The 21271-nt window shown below is 45.9% G+C and overlaps 1 protein-coding gene across 3 annotated transcripts in view; it reads left to right on the forward strand.

Moving 5' to 3' along the window:
- LOC143340581 (prolyl 4-hydroxylase subunit alpha-1-like) overlaps positions 1–21271 on the forward strand; it is a 159173-nt gene that overhangs the window by 13754 nt on the left and 124148 nt on the right. For 2 of the 3 annotated variants that reach the window (XM_076762736.1, XM_076762737.1), the window contains exon 1: positions 19080–19339. The exons of the other annotated variant lie outside the window; for it this stretch is intronic. The gene's annotated coding sequence lies outside the window, so the exon portion shown is untranslated. Of the gene's footprint in view, positions 1–19079; positions 19340–21271 lie in introns of those variants that run through there. 3 annotated transcript variants of the gene reach the window in all.

Below are 21271 nucleotides of genomic sequence, written 5' to 3' on the forward strand. Positions count from 1 at the left end.
TCGTGAAAAATGTGGTCGATACGCTGGTCGTTTCTTGAATTTTTTCCAGTCAGTTAGGTTTCAGTTTGGTCCATTTATAACCGTCAGGACCGCGAACGATTCCTGGCTTGCCAGCAACGAGACGGGCAAAGTTCAAGGAAGAAACTGGTCCAGAAACGGGACACGTCCTCGCTCGGACGGAGAGAGCACTTTTCTGTTAAATTAATTTGTCGATGGTGACAGATTGAAAAATGCAACGGTCGTTAAATATCCTTTCCTCGACGACGGCGGGGAAACGTATTCTTCGGGGACGCGCGTTGGTCGTCGGGAATAACTGACCGTAACAAATGTCCGCGGCAATCGGGCTTCGAAACCGGCGCGGTGCTCCCAAAGGAAATATATTGCGTCGCGGTTTCTTTATCGCGGGAATGTTTCTCCTTTCGTCTGACACTTTGGAAAATGATGCAGTCTCGCGGAAAATTCTACCGATTGTTCCACTCTATGGCCGCTCGACCGGACGGCTTCGATCCGAGAGACGAAATTTTCGAGCGAAATCGATCAGCTATGCGTCGAAAGGAACGGGTCGTTGAAAAATAACGGAAAAGGAGCGAACGAATGGAGTGATTTCAATAAAAGGTCGTTGAATTCTCGCCCTCCATCAGGCTTTGCTGAACTCCAGTTAACCAGAGATTGGTGTTCGCAAAGTTTCGTGTTTCCCAGTTCACGAGACCTTCCACGAGTATGCTATTTTCCCGAGGCCACTGTTGCTTCGTCCCCGTCCGAGGGACACGGGATCCGCCTTTATTCATGCAAAGTGGCCCTCCCGATAAATTCTTGGCAACTCGGGGATTTCGTTCGCCAGGAAATGTAGGTACTCGAGGCTCTCGAACGTCTCGCGTCCCGACGTCTTCGTTACCTTATCGTCCTTTTCTCGAATAAAGGAAACACGATCTAAAATCTATCTACGTTTATCGATACTGCCCTGTAGCGAGTTAGAAAAACAATAGAAGGTTGACGATCTCACAATTGTCTCGACGTTTCGTATTTCGCGTCTAGACTAGTTTGACACGCGTCGAAGAATCGTGCTTTTATTGTTTCCAGCGACGATGCGTTCAAAGAGGCGATCGAGCGCGTAAAATTCCGCCTGAAGTCTCGCGGATAGTCTAAGGAGCATTCCCCGGTAGTCTGGTTTGTCTTACTCGGTGCGAGAAGTCCGGGAGACAAGGAACTCGGTCGAGTTCTTTCTGGCTGTGCGTAGGTGGTACATTGTTCGGGCTGCGGGCCGCCATTGTGGCGCACAACAATGACGCGATACGGAAACGCGAAATCCTTTGGAAACTCTGACGCGACCGTCGTCGCATTCGTTAGCAGCTCGCGAATTTCAGTTTCACTCTCGTCAGCCACCCGCGTCTTCGAGACGTTCCTCCATTATTATTATTATTATTATTATCAACGGGAAACTCGTTAGTTTACAGTAATTTACATTTTAGATGCATGGTTAACCCCATCCACCTCGAAACTCGACGATTCAACAGACTCTTGTTATTTTTCGATTCGTACGTATTACCCCAATAATCACGTAATAATTTTACGAGTAAATTTTAACAGATTCATCGTTTTCGCGAGGTCTAGTGTAATTTAGTGTAATCAAATTCGAACGCAAAGAGCTTCCCGTGGTTTTTCCATGAAAGCTCTGCGAGTCGTATTATTCTCGCAATTTATTTTTATTCGAATCGATCACGGAATTATATAAATATTGGTAGGAACATTTACCGCGTAATACCGTCGTTGTTTCTTTAAATTAACGTTCCCTCTGCATCGACACGATGAATCGATACCGATTCCCCGGCTGCACGGACTTTCTGCTAGAAAATACATTGGACGAGCATTCTCGGATTACATAAGCAGGCACTTGGTTTACTCGGCGACGTTAACTGCCGTTACATAAAGGCGCTTCCAATGTCTCGGGCTAATTAAGAGACGTTCCTGCGAAAGAAACTCGGGAATCTGCTGTAACGAGCCTCGGGTCTCGCTTTCGGAATACCCCTGAATGTACAAGGCGAGGAATCGAGTCTCCATTTTTGGCGACGATAAAAAATAAGTCGCGAACAACGTCAACTTTCGATGAATACGCGTGCGTTGTAATTTTCAAGCGTATTAATTCCTCGACGGGCGTAGAACGCAAACTTTTCAACGAGAGTTGCTCGATCGAGCAACCATTCTACGCGATGTTATACAAATAACAAAAAAATAAATGTTTCATTCGCGGATATTTAATTAGTTTTCGCCTGCACGAACGAATTAACTTCCGCGTTGATAATTTGATTACGTCACTTGTCCGTTCTATGGAACTCGTCGGAAAAAATTCCGCCTGAGAGGAAATTTAATATTGCGGTATTTTCGTTTCGCGGCGTCCGTTCTCTTTTTCCCCCGCGAGTTTACCGCGAGCGGAAACGTTTAGATCCATTGAAAGATCGAATGTTCTCCGTTTGTCGAAATTATAATTCGGGGAACGCGGAGCGAAGCGCCAGAGATATTACCTTTGACACTATATTTAATTAGAAACCGTACCGGAGGGCAGACATTAAAGGAATATTAATGCAACGCGTTACGTTGGCCGGTGAAACGTAAAAAAAAAAAAGTCGAGAAATACGTAGGAGGAGCTTTCATAGCGTGGATTTTCATAATACATTTCGCTGCTAATCCGCTTTACAGACACGTTCTATGGATATGTCCGCAGCGGGAATAAGCTTTTTCAAAACGGAAGAGAACGGTTTGTCGTGCGTTTTCAGTTGATGAGGGGAATCTGCGAACGGGATCCACGGTGGCGCGGCAAACTCGGGAATAATTTTTCAGGAAAGTATTACGTGGATTCGCGTAATCTACGCGCGCGAGGAAATTGCTTGTCCTCGTTGCTCGACTTCCCTCTAGCGAGCGGACGTTCAACCAACGGTATTCTAACGGTTCGCGACTTCCCCCCTCGTCCCCGGTTCCTCTTTTTCCCTCCGAACACGCATTCCTTCCTCTATTTTTACGCTGCAGAGACACGAGAATTCGATTATAGTCTCTTAGAAGGCGCGTCAAGTTCTTTGAAAGTTTCGCCGGTCGCAGCTTTTGAAAAGAGACCCGTTGCCTTTCAGGCGAATCGTTAATCCCCCGCTTCGGCCTTTTCTTTTTTTTCCTTTTTTTGCCCGTCGTCGTGCCGCGCAATTACCACCGCCTTCCCTTCCTGTTCTTACTACGAGTTCCGGAACTAACTTCATCGGTGTCACCGGGAGAGATTGATTTTAACTAAACTTCGCGGGCATAACTTACTAAGTACGGATTCGCTACTACGCCGGCACGCGAGAAATTCGATTAATACGTATAGTTTCGTCCTACTTGGGTTAAACGTACCAATCGTATCGTCCGAGTTATCGTTTTAAAATCTGCGTCCACGTGGAAAGCAGCGGAAGGAAAACGTTATTAGCGTTCAGTGTCATAAAGCGACGCCGCGGGACGTTAGGAGACGAACCATAAAACCAGCGTAGACTTTTCACAGTCGACCATTACGGTTGAAAGATCATGGCGCGAGTAACGGCAGGGTTTGTCGGTGGAGTCGCGTAAACGATGTCGCGGGACGGTTCCTTTCAAACGAATTCTTGACACGGCGTAAAAAGACGCCTCGATTCGACGCGAAGAGTGCCCGGGAGGGAGGTGGGTACGCGTTAAAATTCGCATAACCGTGCTTGCTCGCGGTATAGAAACGGAGATTGGAGCAGCGGAGACGCGACACGGAATTCCCAGCCGCGAGAAGTAAAAGCAGTCGGAATCGACTTCCGTCGCGCGGTCCGTCGGTATATTTTCAAGTGGAAGTTGAAAAGTGCGGCGTTAGAAGACGAAGAAGGCGGCGGGAGAGGTCGAGGAGGAGGGTTAAAGCACGGGCTCTTACTCATGTCGGTCGCTTTAGCAGCTGCGTGGGTCGTTACTCGTTCCTCGTGGTTTATTCGTGGCTGCTAAGTGCCAAAGTACATCGAAACCAGTGCAGCCCCGCAGTTTCCTTGCATAATTTTCGCGTACCGCGGAAATTTGCCCGCCGGCGAGGCGCGCCGCGAACCTTCTCGCATCCCAATGGACGGAAGAACGGGCCTCGATGCTTACGGCAAAATAAACGTCGACGAACTTTCGACCGTTACCCAAATTCGCGATCTCGATCGATCATTTTTCTTGCTTCGATACGCGATCGCGAATTTCCAATCCACGATAATTATTATTACTGATTTATTAACGGGAGTAAACCCTTTAGTACAAAAGATGTAATATGCAAGGAACTACAAATGTGTAAAATTTTTTTTGCAAGGATAATTTTAGACTTTCTAATGATTGTTCAATTATATCAAAATCTTGATGATTATTTGGCTATGTTTGAACATCACACGATCGATGCGAGTATCGGAATGCTCGAAGCGGACAAAACTGTCGGCGAACGCGGAAGAATAATTCATAACGCGATGCAGGAGAGGATTAGGCGCGTCGGATGGCTGGTTCCGGGATTCGAAACGAGAGTAGGTATTAGACGACAGCACGTAAGGCAGACGGTTAGGCGAGCTGGTCGTGCCGCGACTCGAAGACAGGCCAAAGAGAAACGTTGGACAGAATTTACCGGCTGCCGGCGATGTGTCAATAATCGTCGAGGATGGGTTTCGACATCGACGACCTTTGGCTACGCCGCGGCGCTCTTTTCTCCGCTAACGAGCCTCTTTGTCTCCCGCTCATCTGCCTAACGTCCAACTGTGAAAACGTTGCGGTGGATACAGTTGCTCTCAAAAGTATTCGTCTACCGGATTTCGCTATGAAAAGATATCAGAGGCCTCGTAACGTTTTTTAATGTATTTTATTTTACTCGACGGGAAGGAATTATGATGGTGGAATCGAGGACAGGTAAGAGCCCGGCAAAGCCGCTCCGATGACGTTCCCCGAAGACCATTACCGCGTCCCCGCGCAATGCATTTAATATCAAAGGACTTTCATACGTATCAGTCTTCGTTCGGAACGTTAGTTCGCGCGAGCTTTGGAAACTTTGACGGTTATCAGACCACAAGCAACCACGTTTGAGTTTGCACGCGTCACCGTGCAGGGCACTCTCGATAGTTTGCCAGTTGACGAACCAATTAAATTACCAACGCTCGAAAAGGTGTACGAGTACAGGTGTAGTTTGATAAACGCGGTGCACGTCCAGGCCTCGCTTCAGCTGGAATTTTTACAGCCCGGGAAACAGGCTGCGCGAACCTCCGTTCGTTGTCTCCGCGGGGATCGTCTTCGTACCGCGAATTATATCGTACACCGAAGATTTCAAACTTGCCCTTTTCTTTTTCTTTTTTGTTTCGCGCCATTCGTTCTCCCAAGATAAGAAAGTCGCGTTTCGTAGGCTAGGGATGAGACACACCGGTGGAATTCCTCTTCGCCGTGGCAGCGATACAACGACGATGCTCGTATTTTCGTGGCACGAGCCTCGAAAAATCCGACGTTTGAAATTTATGCGACTATGTATTCGCGGCTTACTGCGGCCGTCTGTTGCCGCGAGAGAATGGCAACGCGTTGCGCAAACTTACGCGACCTCACGCGCCTGGAAAAGGTTGACGGTGCAAGTATTTCTCGACACACCGTGTGCCTTCTATTTGTCCAAATGGGGGGGAATAAAAACGACCAAGGAGAAGAAGAACCTCGATCGATCGTTCATCGTTGTTCCAAAGATCAAACTTGGACTTTTTCTCGTGGTCACCGCGATAGCTGTTAATTCACGAAAAAAGGAAACATCCTGTGGCCTCTTGAATTCGATTAAAAAGACCAGACCGAGGCTATCGCGTCCAATTCTACCACTTTGTCGCGTTATTGTAGCTGGCAGCCATTAGGATATTAGAATCACGCGAGGAAGAACCTAACCCAGACCTGTCCAGGTCTGGTCAGTGTTACGTTACTCAAGATATAAAAAGATGCTCGACGCTATCGACAAGAATAAACTTGAATTCAAATTGCACCTGATTAAATAAGCATTTGAATTGCCAGTATAAACCCGCGGTAACGGAACGTATAAATCGAAGCGTATTTTGCGATCGAGTCACGAGGGCAAATGAACGATCCCAGAGGCTGCAATCGGGTATCGATGTATCAGCAACTAAGAAACCGTAAAATAAATTGATGATTGATAATTGGTTGGATGGCTCGTTTGTCGCGGAAACAGCCGACGAAGGTAATCGTAAAATTGCGAGGACCGTAACCGTTTCGCGATTCGTTGAGTTCTTCGCCTTTAAAGGAATGTAAATGTCCGACGTAAATTAAAGTCTCGCAAGTGTCGCGCGACCGTATATTTTTCCACGGATAAAGCTTGAATAGCGAGAAACGTAGATCAAAGCGAAACACCGTAATTGATTTGGATTTGATCGATCGGGGGGCCTTGTGTGCCGTCGATGGCAAGAAGGTTTTTCCCTCTCGTTGTGATCCGGAGGGGGGAAACTTCAATTAAATCAAAGCAGTAACTCAGAAGCGGCTCGGAACAATAAGCTTCGAGTGCCGAGGTAAAATGGAATAGCAGATGAGAACGATAGAACCCCCCTGTACGATCAAATCCCTACTTTAAATAGCTTATTAATAAAATTACGCGATATAGATACTTTATAAATGCACTTGACTTTCTTTTTACTCTTAAATGCAGTTTCGAGGTAATATCGGACCCTTGATCCACTTTCATCGAATTACTCGTTCGGGCGCGCTTCCGAATAAAAGCTCGACGTCGAAGGTAAAATTTACTTTTTCGTTTCTCGTTAAAATCAATTGTGGTCGTCCGTTTTATCTCCTCGCGAGCAAACGAGTCGCGATCGTTATGTGGAAAATCGTATTCAAAGTATTTAATCGACATCGTAAATCGGGGTTACGTGGACTCTGAAAGAAATATAAAAACATTCTCCGACCGCGAACGGGTTAATAGGTTTGCGCGCGTACGTTGCTCGCGCGAATTTTTCAGTTTATAAACAGCGCCGCGTTCAATTTACACGAAACGGAAAAGAGGGCAAACGGGTTAACGTTCCCGTTTGCTTTCAGTGCCAGAGTCTACCGGGTCGAAGGGGGGTGAAATCCCTCCATTTGTAATCGTTCCTAATGCGGCTTTAGAAAAATCGCGCCATCAGAGGCAACGTTAAACCCAAGGGCAGGCCCTCGAGGCTAATACTGTTTGCAGTTACAGACGAAACTACAACTCGTGTCTCTCCTTTTCATAACGGTGTCGTTTGTCGGTGTCTTGGCTGACTACGCGCGCATACAAAGCGCCAGGGAAACTCGAGAAAACCAGTCTCCACGGTTTCCGTTAAAAATATCCAAATAAATAAACAAAGATAAGAAGTAATAAATGTAATACCAAGCGTGTATACTTCTTCCCCGCTGAAATGTTTCTTTTTACCGAGGGGACGAAACTGAGAACGCCAGTTCCAACGTCGTTTCGTGTACATTAATCTCTTGTCGTACAATGACAAGTCTGACTCGTTACAAGTTTCACAATCGTTAGTCCACTCGCTTTATATCGCAAGAATGATTTATCGGGAAATCAAGAAAACTGGTACAGTAGTGTCCGGATCGTCTGGCACCCGGTTATCCGAATAATTATAATAGAAGGGGGAAAAATTTCTCGGCGAAACAAAATTTTTTCAAATCGTTCTGAAAAAATTATTTTTAGCTAGGAGGGTCAATTACAATAATTTTTGGTGAATAGACATACCTCCGAAATCTCATCCAGTTTCGAGAAAAAAATTCGAGAAGGTGTGAAATTTTTTGATAACATTAAAAAATTTTTAATCGTTCTGAAAAAATTATTTTTAGTTGCAGGGGTCAATTACAATCACTTTTAGTCATTAGACATGCCTTCGAAATCTCATCCAGTTTCGAGAAAAAAATTCGAGAAGGTGTGAAATTTTTTGATAAAATTAAAAAATTTTTAATCGTTCTAAAAAAATTATTTTTAGTTGCAGGGGTCAATTACAATAATTTTTGGTCAACAGACATACCCCCGAAATCCTATCCACTTTCGAGAAAAAAATTCGAGAAGGTGTGAAATTTTTTGATAAAATTAAAAAATTTTTAATCGTTCTGAAAAAATTATTTTTAGTTGCAGGGGTCAATTACAATCATTTTTAGTCATTAGACATGCCTTCGAAATCCTATCCACTTTCGAGAAAAAAATTCCAGAAGGTGTGAAATTTTTCGACGAAATTAAAAAATTTCAAATCATTCTAAAAAAAATATTTTTAGTTGCAGGGGTCAATTACAATCATTTTTAGTCATTAGACATGCCTTCGAAATCTCATCCAGTTTCGAGAAAAAAATTCGAGAAGGTGTGAAATTTTTTGATAAAATTAAAAAATTTTTAATCGTTCTGAAAAAATTATTTTTAGTTGCAAGGGTCAATTACAATCATTTTTAGTCATTAGACATGCCTTCGAAATCCTATCCACTTTCGAGAAAAAAATTCATTACTGAAAATGTCTGACCATACGTACATCTGTTTCCCTTAAATTTTTCGGCGAAAAAAAAAGGTTTCAGATCGATCTAAAAAAATTATTTTCGGTTGTGGGGGTCAATTGCAATCATGTTTGGTCAGTACATGTACCCTCGAAATCCTATTCATTTTCGAGAAAAAAATTCATTACTGAAAATATTATGTCTGATCAGAAATCTATGATTATCCTCCTTTTTATCACTTCATATGTAGATGTCCAATTGTCCAGCATATAAAATTTTAATGGGAGATTCTAGAGGCCAAAATAAGGAGAAAATCAAGAGTAGCAATTTGTTGATCGAGGCTTGGAATTATTTGAAATGAAATCGTACGTCAAGGGGTTAACTTTTGAAGGGAACTGGAGGTAGAAGAAGCTGCAGGTCTCTATTTGTTTCTGTTGCGCTGGTACGCGGACTGTTTGCGAACAACGTCAGTCTGTACGGGCTTGGAGAGTTTGTTTTGTCGCGGACTGAAGCGAAAAGAGCAGCGGTGGACACCGATATGTCCGGCGGGACGGTTAAGAGTGTCGTGGGAGGCGACGGTGGCCGGTTAATGAGAAGACCGCGTCGCGGATTGCTTGGTAAACGGAGATAAGCTTAAGTCGGCCACCGTCACCCATTGCTTGGATTGTAGAACGGGTACCCGTTATCCATCCTGGCGCGTCTCTATACACACCGGCCCGACGACGGGTACATTGTTGTACAACTCTGGCACACCGGCTGTTTCCAAGGGCGGTTGTGTAGCTCCTCGAGGCGGTTCGGCTCATTGTTGGATTCCTGACGGAATTGCCACGGGATTTGCATTATCTTCCATTAGAGAAGACTCCGTTTCAACGGAGATTATAATAATCCTGCGGAGGGAAATACCGGCAAGCGGTCGCTTCCGAATACAGAAAGCGTAGAATCGCGTTCCCCTTTGCGTTCTCGCCGCGTTCGACTGGCCCTTTCATCCTCCGTCGTTTCCCCGTCAGACCTCGTCGACTATTTCTTTTCTATCCTAACAGTTACGCGAACGACCGCGTTTCAGTTACTCGGAGAATGTCCGCTTTCCGGGAACAGTAGATTGCAAAAGTTTCGCTCTCGCGACTCGAGCACCGCGGAAACTCGAAACGAAACGGGGTAAGTCGTAATTTGCATGAAGTAAGAGTATTTCACGCGGTGGCTGTCGGTGCAGGAACAGAGGGACCCGTTGGTAAATTATTGTCTTTCTCTGGGCCGAATCGATCAAGGATAAATCAGAGTGGACAAAGGCAGAGAGCCGGACCGTCGTCGCTGGAACGATGAATAATCATACGCGAGATAGCAAATAGCTGTCAATGATGGTCCGATAATAGCCGGTCGGTTCATCTTGCCCGCTCGATAATGGTTAGTTCATTAAACGAAGATTCCGCATCGAATTTCCCGCGGAAGGCAGACGTATCAGCCACAAGGGGATTTCCTCGGATTTTAATTAATCCAAGGGCAATAATGGTGTTATAATGGAACACCGAGCATCGCCGGTGGATAGCATTACCCTTCCTTTCCCTTATTTCCAACGCTCGTTCCCTGTTGCGCTTCTGTTTTTTAATATCCCGCTATTAAGTTCGCGGGGGGGTCCAAAGCGGCATTTTCATCTCGAGGACCATTAACGTAAACCTCGCCATTTTTTCTAGCTTACTTCTATCGCGTCGGTGGATGCAACGGATATTGGAAAAAAAACTTTTCGGGGAGGGTAATTTTTGTCGGGGTCAGCGGGCGAATTAAACATCCGTCTACGAACGTATTGCTCGTCCAAGCTAATTGAATGCTCGTTGCTGCATCTGATTATGGGAGCACGAAGCGACTGGGGCGCGTCATGTACACCGGCGACGTACGTATACGTCACCGTGGCGACGTGTACGCACGTCGCTCCAACGTTGGATGGCCCGAAGCAAGATCCGTTTAACCGTTCATTGTCCCACGGTTGCCTATGGAAATGAACGTCCTCCCTGTTCGAATGTAACGCGAATTTCTTGTCGTCGTCGATCCGTCATCGGCCAAAGAACGTCGCTGTCCAGCTGCTTCGAACGAACCTGCACGGAACTCCGAACGGTCGATTCGACGAGGCTCAGCGTGTTTCGAAATTGGGCAAACGCGGTCCTATCTTTATTAAAGAAGGACCGAAGGTTCACGGAGGATTCGAGGATCGGTCTAGACTGTTTCGCGTGTTTCCGTGGAGCGGTATTTAGGCGAACGCATCGTGCGGTTCTCGTGCACGCGTCGCCGTGAAATCGAGGGGTATCAGCGAGAATTCGAGAGCGCCGCGCGCGAGATGAAAGGTGCAAAATTGTGGAAAACGCGATAGCAACGGCAGAGAGAGGGACTTTGACGAGAACGCGCCCGAATCGCAGACTCGTCGGATCGGTGCACACTGGCTTAATATTGTACTTGACAGTGGCATATTTCGCGTTCGCGTTTTCGGTAGGGAGCGCATCAAGACGGTTTCTTTTCCCTCCTCCCCCCCGGAAACCAGACGCAAGGAGACACTTTCGAAAGCGAGAATAACATTTCGAATCGTTTCTCTGGTCTCAGAGATGCATCCTAGAACGAACATTAAACGTAACACTGTCGCGAATTTGGTAAACGATAAAAATAAGAATAATAAAATCGAATTCGTTTCGATTCCGTGACAGTAACAAAAACATAATTATCGAACCGTGTGCAGCGGGTGCATCGACGATATTAATTTCGAAACGGGAACGGTTATTGTCAAAATATTTACTCCGCAATATTATCACTGAACAGAGAAGCCCGTTGCTCGCGAAGCAGAGATATCATTACAGAGTTATTTGTTTTATACCGTAGGGCCGAGGAATCAGGGAATGTTTATCGCGGATCATAGCGCGGAATGTTACCGTTAAACAAAGTGTTCTCGATTATTAATGCAAAACCGTTTACTGCCGGCCGATTCCCTGAAATATTCATCGTCGAATACACAATAGGGAACATTACGACGTAAGCACTCGGCTAAATAATTCATTACCTTATAATATTCATATCGCCGAATATACGTCGCGCTTGTCACGGTTCGTTTACCTCTCGATATACGATACATATTCAAGATCCATAACCGTCGCGGTGGAAATCGTGTTTGGAATCGACGTTTCGTTAAGATCAAAGATCCAAGAACTTTTACTCGATCGGTTCTTTGATGCAACTTTCGAGCTTATCGATTTTCATACACGCGTAAACGTTTCCGTATGTAAACAGGCGTAGAAATATTTCCTCGTAGATCTTTTTTCGTCAGAGTCGAACGTTTCGAAGACAAGAAATTATTGAAACGTTCCGTTTCGTCGCGTTCGCCGTTTATATTCGTAGGATCGATGCACTGTTCCCGTACTAGCGCCAATAACCCTGGATGATATTTACCTTCGTTAAAGATTCACCGGGTCCCGTTGAAATCGTTGCGTTCAGTCCGTTCGTGGACGTCTTCTCGGGGATCGAAATCCGTATCGATCGACCAGTCCAACCATATCGAATCAACGTTTGCAAAAATAATGCTTCGATCGGTAGTGGTTCTTACTCGAGAGCTAAAATTATGTTTCTTCCGGGCGGGAGTGTGTGACTGCAAAGTTCAACTAATCTTCTGTCTTTCCCTCCTGTCGACAGAATTCTTGCTTGGAGTCCAGCCGATTTGATGGATCGTCATTTAGAGAAATCGCCGCGACAGAGGCCATAAATATCGATAGATCGTGAAGTTAATTTTCCGCGAAACGTGTCATATCGACGCGAATTTCTCCGTTATCCAGACAGAGTAATGAACAGGTTGAAGGAAAGATACTGGCAGATTTAAATTCTATTATCCGGCGCCGTTGCTAGCTGGCTATTTGTATCGGTTCGATGACCCAGATGCAAAGATGGTCGTCGATCGTCTGCTGGAAAAGAGTTGGAAGATGATTCTTTCGAAAATGTCTTAGCCAAATTCTCGTACACTCCGAGGAAGGATTACGCCAAGTCGGTTACTCGTTAATTGCTGGACAAAAATATCCCGAAGTACTTGAATTTCGAGGGCCATCGAGTGAAACGAACGTCGCGAAAATTATTTGTGTTCCTCTTGGAGCGAACTGCACGTTGAACCTTCGAATACTGTAATTAAGTGCTACTAATTCAGGAATTCGAAGTTGAAGAATGCTGGTTTTACTTTCGCTGTAGACCAGTTTCTATGAAAATAACTACGATAGCAGGTAACGACGAATACAAGTACGCGTGAATTGAAAATCTGGGCGTTTATTAAGGATCTGATTTACAATGTTACTCTTAACGAATATAAATTTGGCTAAAAGGATTATTCGAGAGAAAACTCGAGTAGATCTTTAATTTGTCTGGGCTCCAACTAAACGCGTGGTAATTTCAAATAGTTTATTTTAAATTCCACCGTCGGAAAGAAGGGGGGTTTAAATCGTCGATAGTCCGGCTGGGAGGATTTCGGGGTTCGACGTGGTCTCGATCGGGCGAAAGAGTTTCCCGTTTACCCGAAGCGTTTCGAAACTCTGGCGATCCTAATCTGGCCGCAACAACGACGACGACGACGACGACGAGGAAGAAGCGAATTACGAACGACGAAGGGGGTAAAAAAAGGAGTAAATTACGGGAGTAGAAATTCAATTTCCCCATCGATTATCCTCGTTAATTCTTCCGTCGTCCTGCGGACGATTTCTCTTGTGGAGGGCGTCGGTCGCGCGGCCGTCGAGGGTTTAGAAAAAGGTGTGTTCCGTTGAATCAACGTCGGACCCACCGACGATTTGTCACCTGGACAGTTCACCTCTTCTTTATAAGGTACTCGGTTTACGCATTAATCCTGTTGGATGAAAAAAGCTCGTGCAAACAACGTTTCAGCGTTGCCGTCCGACGCTTTATTTCGACCCACCCACACCTTTCGCGCTCCCAACCACGCGGAGAGACACGTACACACGACGTTCCTTCCTTTTTCTTCGTTTTTCCGAACCCCTCACTCCCCCACCTCCCACGTTCGTACGTTGCTTGTCTCTCTTTTCTACGTTCTGTCGCGCACGGAAATTGTTACGTGTATATATCGCGACTTGGCTATGACACGCGAGCCCGTAATTAAGCCGTGCTTTAATTTATTACTGGTAATTCGCGATTATTAACAGTGGCCGAAAGGGAAAGCTCGGCCGGTTTAGCGAAACGCTCACGGAGACGTGTAATTAGTGATAATTAGACGCGCGCTGCGCACCGATGACGAACGACGGAAGGGAAGACGCGCCGACGTCCTACCACCCCCGCCCTCTGCGGTTAATATTCTTAATCCATTGTCTCCGTACCTCCCCATCGCGATTAATTTGTTTTCCTCGTCGAATTTACTTTAAGGTGATCTGACACTCTAAACTGACAAAAAATTACCAATTTTTTTTAAGGATCTTTTTGACTATTTCTCGTTGTAAAAATTTGCAAATACTTGCGTAGTTTCTTCATAAAGAAATGCCAAAGAAAACATGGAAAAACACGTTTTACGGTGAAAGATCACTTTAAAATTAAATTCTTTAAGGACCCAGGATGCTCTTATCTTCGATTTGGTTAATATTTTCCGTGATACGTGTTTCGCGGGGCTGCACAGTCGGAGATAGCCGCAGAATCCGGTGTTGAAGCTTCTGTATTTTCAAGGAACATTAACGGGGAACGCGTTCACAGAGGTTCGCGAATCGTGGTAGGCGAGGTTCTTAATCTTGGCGTGCCATGCCGGTCGCAACTTTATCATTCGCCGTCTTTGCCCGTTCGTTTCTTTTCCGCCCCCGCGGGGCCAGGTCCGCGGCCGCGACACCGCAATTATCGTGGCTGGCCGCGCGGCTAAGTACAACCATAATCTCCCACTTTTTATCGCGGACGTTTCATTAAACAGGAGCAAGACAGAGCGGGCCCAGGCGTTTCGTTCGCTAATCCCGTTTCCACTCCGTTGCCTCGACGCTCTGCGCGTTTATGCATATTTATGCGCTTTTACGCGCTCCGTTCGAGCCGCATTGAGATTCATAGAAAATCGTTCCTCCGTCGGCAGCCCCTTAATTTACACCTAAAACCCCCCTCTTCCTGTGAATCAAACGATTCGTAAAATCGTCGCGTGTCGCGCGTACCCCTCCCGTACGTTCCTACGTTTCTCGATCGTTGCTGTTGCTTTTCACGAGAATAAATTTACTCCGATTTATGTGTATCGATATGTTTTACCCTTAACGGTTATTAACTCTCCGCGTTACGGGATTTAGAACATGCAGGAATATTCTAGGAACATGCAGGGTGTTCGGCCACTCCTGGGAAAAATTTGGATGGGAGATTCTGGAGGCCAAAATAAGAGGAAAATCAAGAATACCAATTTCTTGATGGAGGCTTCGTTAAAAAGTTATTAGCAATTACATTCAAAAATTTCTAATCGTTCTAAAAAAATTATTTCTAGTTGCAGGGGTTAATTATAATCATTTTTGGTCACTAGACATACCCCCGAAATCTTGCGCATTTTCGAGAAAAAAATTCAAGTAGGTGTGAAATTTTTCGACGAAAAAAAAAGATTTCACATTGTTCTAAAAAAATTATTTTCGGGTGTGGGGGTCAAGTACAATCATTTTTGGTCATTAGACATATCCCCGAAATCTTAGCCACTTTCGAGAAAAAAATTCATTACTGAAAATAGGTCTGACCATACCGTACATCTATTCCCCTTAAATTTTTCGACAAAATTAAAAATTTTCAAATCGTTCTGGAAAAATTATTTTCGGTTGCAGGGGTCAATTTCAATCATTTTTGGTGAATAGACATACCCCCGAAATCCTACCCACTTTCTAGAAAAAAATTCGAGAAGGTGTGAAATTTTTCGACAAAATTAAAAAGTTTCAAATCGTTTTGGAAAAAATATTGTTAGGTCTGGGGGTCAATTACAATCATTTTTGGTGAATAGACATACCCCCGAAATCCTGCTCATTTTCGAGAAAAAAATTCAGTACGGACAGAACTTTAAACTTTAATAACTTCTTAACTAAGCCTCAATCAACAAATTGGTATTCTTGATTTTCCTCTTACTTTGGCCTCTAGAATCTCCCATTAAAACGTACGAAGGAAACAATCGAGTAATCGTTGAAGACAAAATGTGAATTAGCTTACTTGCAAACATAATATCTGTGATTTTTCTTCTATTATGCAATGTTTGTCATCATAATCATGTGGCATTGGACACCTACTATGCTTAGGAACAAGACGAATAAACACAGGCGTACGGTAGCTTTCGAAGTTGGTGTTCCTAAGGCGAAGGAAACGCGTTGCTAAAATAAAACTAAGTATATAGAATCGCAAACGACGAAGGAAGATATCCGGCGTGCAATTACCACTAGTATAGTTTTACAGGTAGCCGGGAAAACCGCGTTACTTAGGGGATTAACCGATGCCTCTCTGTTCATCCGGTCCGATAAAATCGCGAACGCACGATCGCCGGGGTTGGAACGGAGTGCCGGGAGCTTAACAAAACCGTCGGGCAGGGTGTACGTTTCGAAAGATTAGCAAGAAAAAGACTCTTTTTGCCGAGAGAACTTTCCACGAGGTGGAGGATTTTTTTCTCGGGTGTTCGTAGAGCGGGTCACCTTTTTTTCCGGCGGCTGCTCCGCTAATTCCGCATCCGGTGGGCGGTACTCGTTGGGCACTCGATACACGCTCGACGCGTATATATACGCCGTTTATATGTATGCAACGGCTCGTAGAAACTTTTCGGTTTCGTCTGCATTTTCCCCCGGCAGGTGGTGAGGACGGTGCCGCGGCTGGAAAGACTTTCGCGAACTCGTAAGAAATTAAAGTTTCTTCGCGGAACTCCGCCGCAAGTCGTTCTCCGGCGTCGTCGACGTCCTACGCTCTCTCTCTCTTTCTCTCTCTATCCTGGCGATCTCGCCGCGTTCCCGTTTCGCCCGGAAGTCCAGGCCCCCGCGCGACGATATTGCGGGCGAAATAAATCGACCGGCGCTGCCCGAGCTCTGCGAGATTTTTGCACGTTTCCGGGAAAAGGGAACGGGAAGCGCGAGTTAATCGGCAAAGGTAGTCTCCAGCTTCTCCTTTGTTTCGCGACACCAACGGGATGGCAAGCAACAGAGGCGATTATCGCGGGTGGAAAAGCTGAAATTGTCCCTGGAAAGGCTCGCTAAAACACCGTTTCAAAGTTTCTATTAATTTCTACGTTAATTCGAGCTATTAAGATAACCTTTTCATAGCAACAAACCCGTCCTCCTTGGGTGTCGCTGTGAAAACGGATTCTTCTACTTTCGACCGAATCGTAGGGGTGATATTTGTTGTTGCGTTCAGGAAGCTCCCGAGTCTAAACCGCCCTGATCCACGTGGCGTGGCGTGCTACGAACGCGTCGAGGATTAAGCCAAATCGGCCTAACGCGAGGAGGCCGTGACCTGGACGAGCTCTATTTCGATGGAAATGGACTTAAAATTCCGGGTTCGATGACCGCGGATAGTTTCCATTTGTCCATCGCGCAACGGTAATGTGTAAATGTACAACGTGGAAAATTTCGTATCGAATAAAACGCGGTAATCGAGTTCCCGGGGTCTTGAAGTTCCAGAAATACTATCCCATAACACCCTCAACTTTGCACCCTATAGAGAAAGTTCCGAGGATCGAGAAGTGTTTGCAGTTTCCAGGAAATCGGATTCCGGATAAGTGCGAGCGCCTACGTAGCTTTCGAACGGGTTTATTTTCTTTCGCGCGATGTAAAGAACGGGGTCAAGAATTTAGGGGCGCGTAACGCGGCCATTTCCATAAGGAGCAGAATAAAAAAGGGACAGCGTAAAACCGAAGAACGCGCGGGGGAGAAGGAAACAATAATCATAACGGTAGCGATAAAACGCGGACGAAATATCGATAGTAAAATTTTTATCGCGATCGTTTGGACCCCGGGATACGGGCGGCGCGCGAGAACGCGAATGATAATTTCCAAAAAAAAAAAAAACGTAAATTAAAACTACGTCTCTCGAAGCTCCTCTAAGACTAGAATTTTTGATACTTAAAAGGGTTTAGGGAAGTTTATGCTAATGCAACGACGCGAACACGGGAAGCAAGTGCGCAACGCGGCAGGGGTGAAACTCTAGGCCTTCCGTAGAGAGTGGGAGGGTGAGAGAAACGAAACGAATCGGTAACGGAGACGTTTGGGGTGGCGCGTGGAAAAGCAAACCGCCGCTGAGGAAACTATTATGAAACGGGACGGGCAAAAAAATGAAACGATTACGAGGAAAATGAGGCGTCGCGAAAAGCACGGCGAAATGAGCCGGACGGGGAAGACGACGCGAAGGGTGTTCGCGAGACTGCTTGACGAGAGAAAAACGTCCGAGTGAGAAATCTAGTGCGCCTGAGTGGAGAAAGGAGGAGGCTGAGAAACGGAAGCCGGAGAGAAAGGAACGGGGGAGAACGTGGTGTCGCTAGAAAAAAAAAAAAACGCCAGGATAAAACGAACCGACGGAACTGGGTGAAAGCTCGAGAGAACACCAGATACCGGTAAGCTGGACACGTGCGATCGCTCCGGTGCTCCGTATAGATCGTTCGATCTGACTTTTGGATCAGTCGGGGGAGTTTACGGCGAAACGATCTCGCCAGGCGATAGCAAACAACAATTTGCTACACCTGCGAACGTTTCCTTGCTTGTCTTCGTCGCGTACTGTTTGCACCGTACGACGGACGGACTTTGAATACTCTCGTGTTTGTCGTTCGAAAAACGAGCTCTTTTAAATAATTACTTACGTAATAAATTTTATCGTTCCTCCATGAAGCTTGACCCAGTTTCTAGAATTATCTTCTACGGTCTACGGTGGGTATTTCTTTCCAGTATCCACTTTAGACGTCTTGTTCGTTTTCTCTCTGCAGCTCGATAGCATCCCCATTCTTATCCGTATATCGAATCGTCCACCGAATATCATTTCTCCGATACTACAAATTTAACCTACTATTGTATTTGCTTTCCTTATCGATTCCGTGTAGTGTCCGTTGGGTTAACGTTTAGGGCAACGATGGGCGAACCTATGACCCCGTGGGTCATACATTGACCCACGCGTTGATTTTTATTAAAAATAAAGTGTACACGTGTATGTGTAATTCATGGTAACACCACATTTTATCTTTTACTCTTCACTTGCAAAGGATTTTAAAAGTGAGAACCTCCCCTCCCCCTTTCCAAGTGACGCCAGTGGCTTAGCGACCCACGGCCATTACTGGTTTAGTGGTTTATATCGCAGGTATTTGAGTATTTGGATTCCTCGGCAGCCCCCAGGCAATAATTCGTAAATTAATTCATCGATACTTAGGACTATAGTTGCAAAAAGTTAAACGTTCCGGAATAATTATGCAGGTTAAGTAATTATTAGAACTCGGGCAACGTTGAATTTGCATGTTTGATAATATTGGCGTCGCTCAGAGTCAACTGGCGTTCGCACGTGCAGAGAGCAAAATCCAAGAGAGAGAGAGAGAGAAGACGAGTCGAAAGCAATCGCGACCGAGAGAGACGGCGCGCGAGCGGTGGTGGGGATACGCGAGCCGCGTGGAGGGGGGACGCGTGGCAACACGCTTGCCGCAGCATCCGCGTGAAGTCAGTCGGCTGTCGGATCTCGTGGCGCGTGGGTCAGAGAATCGTGTCTTGTCGCTTGTCGTCCGTTACGAGGACACACGCCACGAACCGCGTGGTTATCCGAGCGTTCAGTGCGTGTCTACCGTAATTCGTTATCGTCGTCGAGCCAACGTTCCGTGGGTGGTTTAAACTCGACGAGTAGCTGCGTTCGACGTTACATTGGTGGACCGTGCAACGTGACAGCCGAGGGAATCCGTTGGACGAGGAGCGTACCGGTGAGTCAGCGTCTCGATTTCACGTGTTATAATTGCCTCGTTGAACCCGGTGCTCGGTTCGTTCTTTCCACCGAAAGTTCTCGACTCGTTGCACGCTCGCGGACGACCGTGTTACGGTGCAGTCGCTGACGGAGTATAATTTCACCAAAGACAACTAGTTTCGATTCGACCGAACGAGGTTATAAACGGGGACACGGCGTCGCGAGTTGCCCCGCTGGCTAAAGCAACGCGAAACGAGTGGGGGGGCCTCGACTTCGTAGCGTTCGATGTGTGTCAAAGGCGTACCAGGGGCATATTAGTTAAACGCGTGAACCGAGTTTCGTAAAAATCGCGAGGCGTTTCGGATCGAAGCTGGAATTTGTCCGGGGGATCGTTGCAACGCGTACGCGGTTTCGAAGAAATTCGGTGCTCCCGGTTGATTCGGAACGCGGCGTGACTTCATAAATGGTACAGTGACAGCCGGCGCTGTAATTGCGTTGTGTCACCGGGTAGCGTCATACGAGAGATACGTCGACCCACGTATTTCAACGTTCGTTGTCGACTTCCCCTGCCGGTGATATAACGCGATGCGTTCAACAGGGCCAGAACACGCGGCATAGCTCCATGTATACATACTCGTGTTTTTAGGTACATAGGCTCCAGCGATGCGTCTTAAAATATAGAGCTCTGGCATGTTTCGTTTCACGCAGCCCCGTCCAATGTACGTTCGATGCCCCGGGCAATGTTTCGGAAACCCTTAACGTAAATACGCGTTTCGTTAACATTTTTTCGAACATGTTCCGCGATGGATCGTGTTGCCCGCGTAACCCGAGCAATACGGGAGGCTTTTATAATACACTCCAAATCGAACGATAATATACAAAAACCACGCGATATTTTCTCCATTACAATTACGAAATTCTCCGCCAATGTAGAGGGAAATAAATTTTAGAAAGGTTATAAGAATAACTTTTCGATCTCGGTTATATTTTTCAATTTCTCGTCCCCGATTATTCGGCGTTTCCGGTTCAGGAGCTCTTAAATTCACAGGAAGCCCATTAACGTTTTGCAAATACCTCTTTCGAGTTTGGAAATACTTGGGGCGAGAAATTGGTGTCCAGCCAGGCTGCAGATAATTAGATTCTTATATCTTGAGAAGTTTTGAGTAGGCGTCATCCTATTAAGGCTGTGAAACGTTTCTCGCGCGGTGTCGTTGACTCCCACGAACGATTGAAGAACCCGCTTTACCCTCAGACTTCGGGCTACGGCCGGTCGTTGGTCTTTTTTATTCTTGGCCGGTGTTCCTGGATCCCCACGAACGATAGCGTCTCGCGCGTTGCTTTCTTTCAAAACAGTTTTCGACTCTGGAACGAACCTTCGAGCTCTCCTTCGGAACGAGCGCGATAATTCGACGTATCTATAGGTTTTGATCGAAATATACAAAGATTTATTCGTGTACCGGGGAAAAGAACGAATCTACTGTTGCTGCTGCTCGCTAACTCGGCTCGAATCGATCGCTTCCAGGAATCCAAGATCAATTGAATCCGTTATCGCAGACGTTGGAGAGATAAGGCGCGCCTCGGGTCAAAGAGGAGTTATTTAGTCGTGGAAACGCTCCGTTTCGAGCACGTCTTAAGCCCTACTCCACGCAGTGAGTTATCGAACAACTATCGGCCACTTGTCATGCATTCGGTTATTCGGTCAATGCTCGTCGCACCCACGCATGAGAAACTCACGTCACGTGTTGCTACTGGCTCGAGTGCGATCTTATCTTCGACGCACTCTGAATCCACAGTGCCTCGAGGCACTAACGATAGTAACTGTTACTTTAAATAATTTTTAGACCAAGTCTTCTTCTTTGTTTATCGACATCTCGGCCAGTAGCAGCGTACGGAACGTTTGTTTCAGATTTCGTAACAGAGATTTCTGGTTTTGTGTTGCAACTCTGACTGA

Source organism: Colletes latitarsis, chromosome 3, assembly GCF_051014445.1.
Source record: "Colletes latitarsis isolate SP2378_abdomen chromosome 3, iyColLati1, whole genome shotgun sequence".
In the NCBI taxonomy this organism is placed as follows: Eukaryota; Metazoa; Arthropoda; class Insecta; order Hymenoptera; family Colletidae; genus Colletes; species Colletes latitarsis.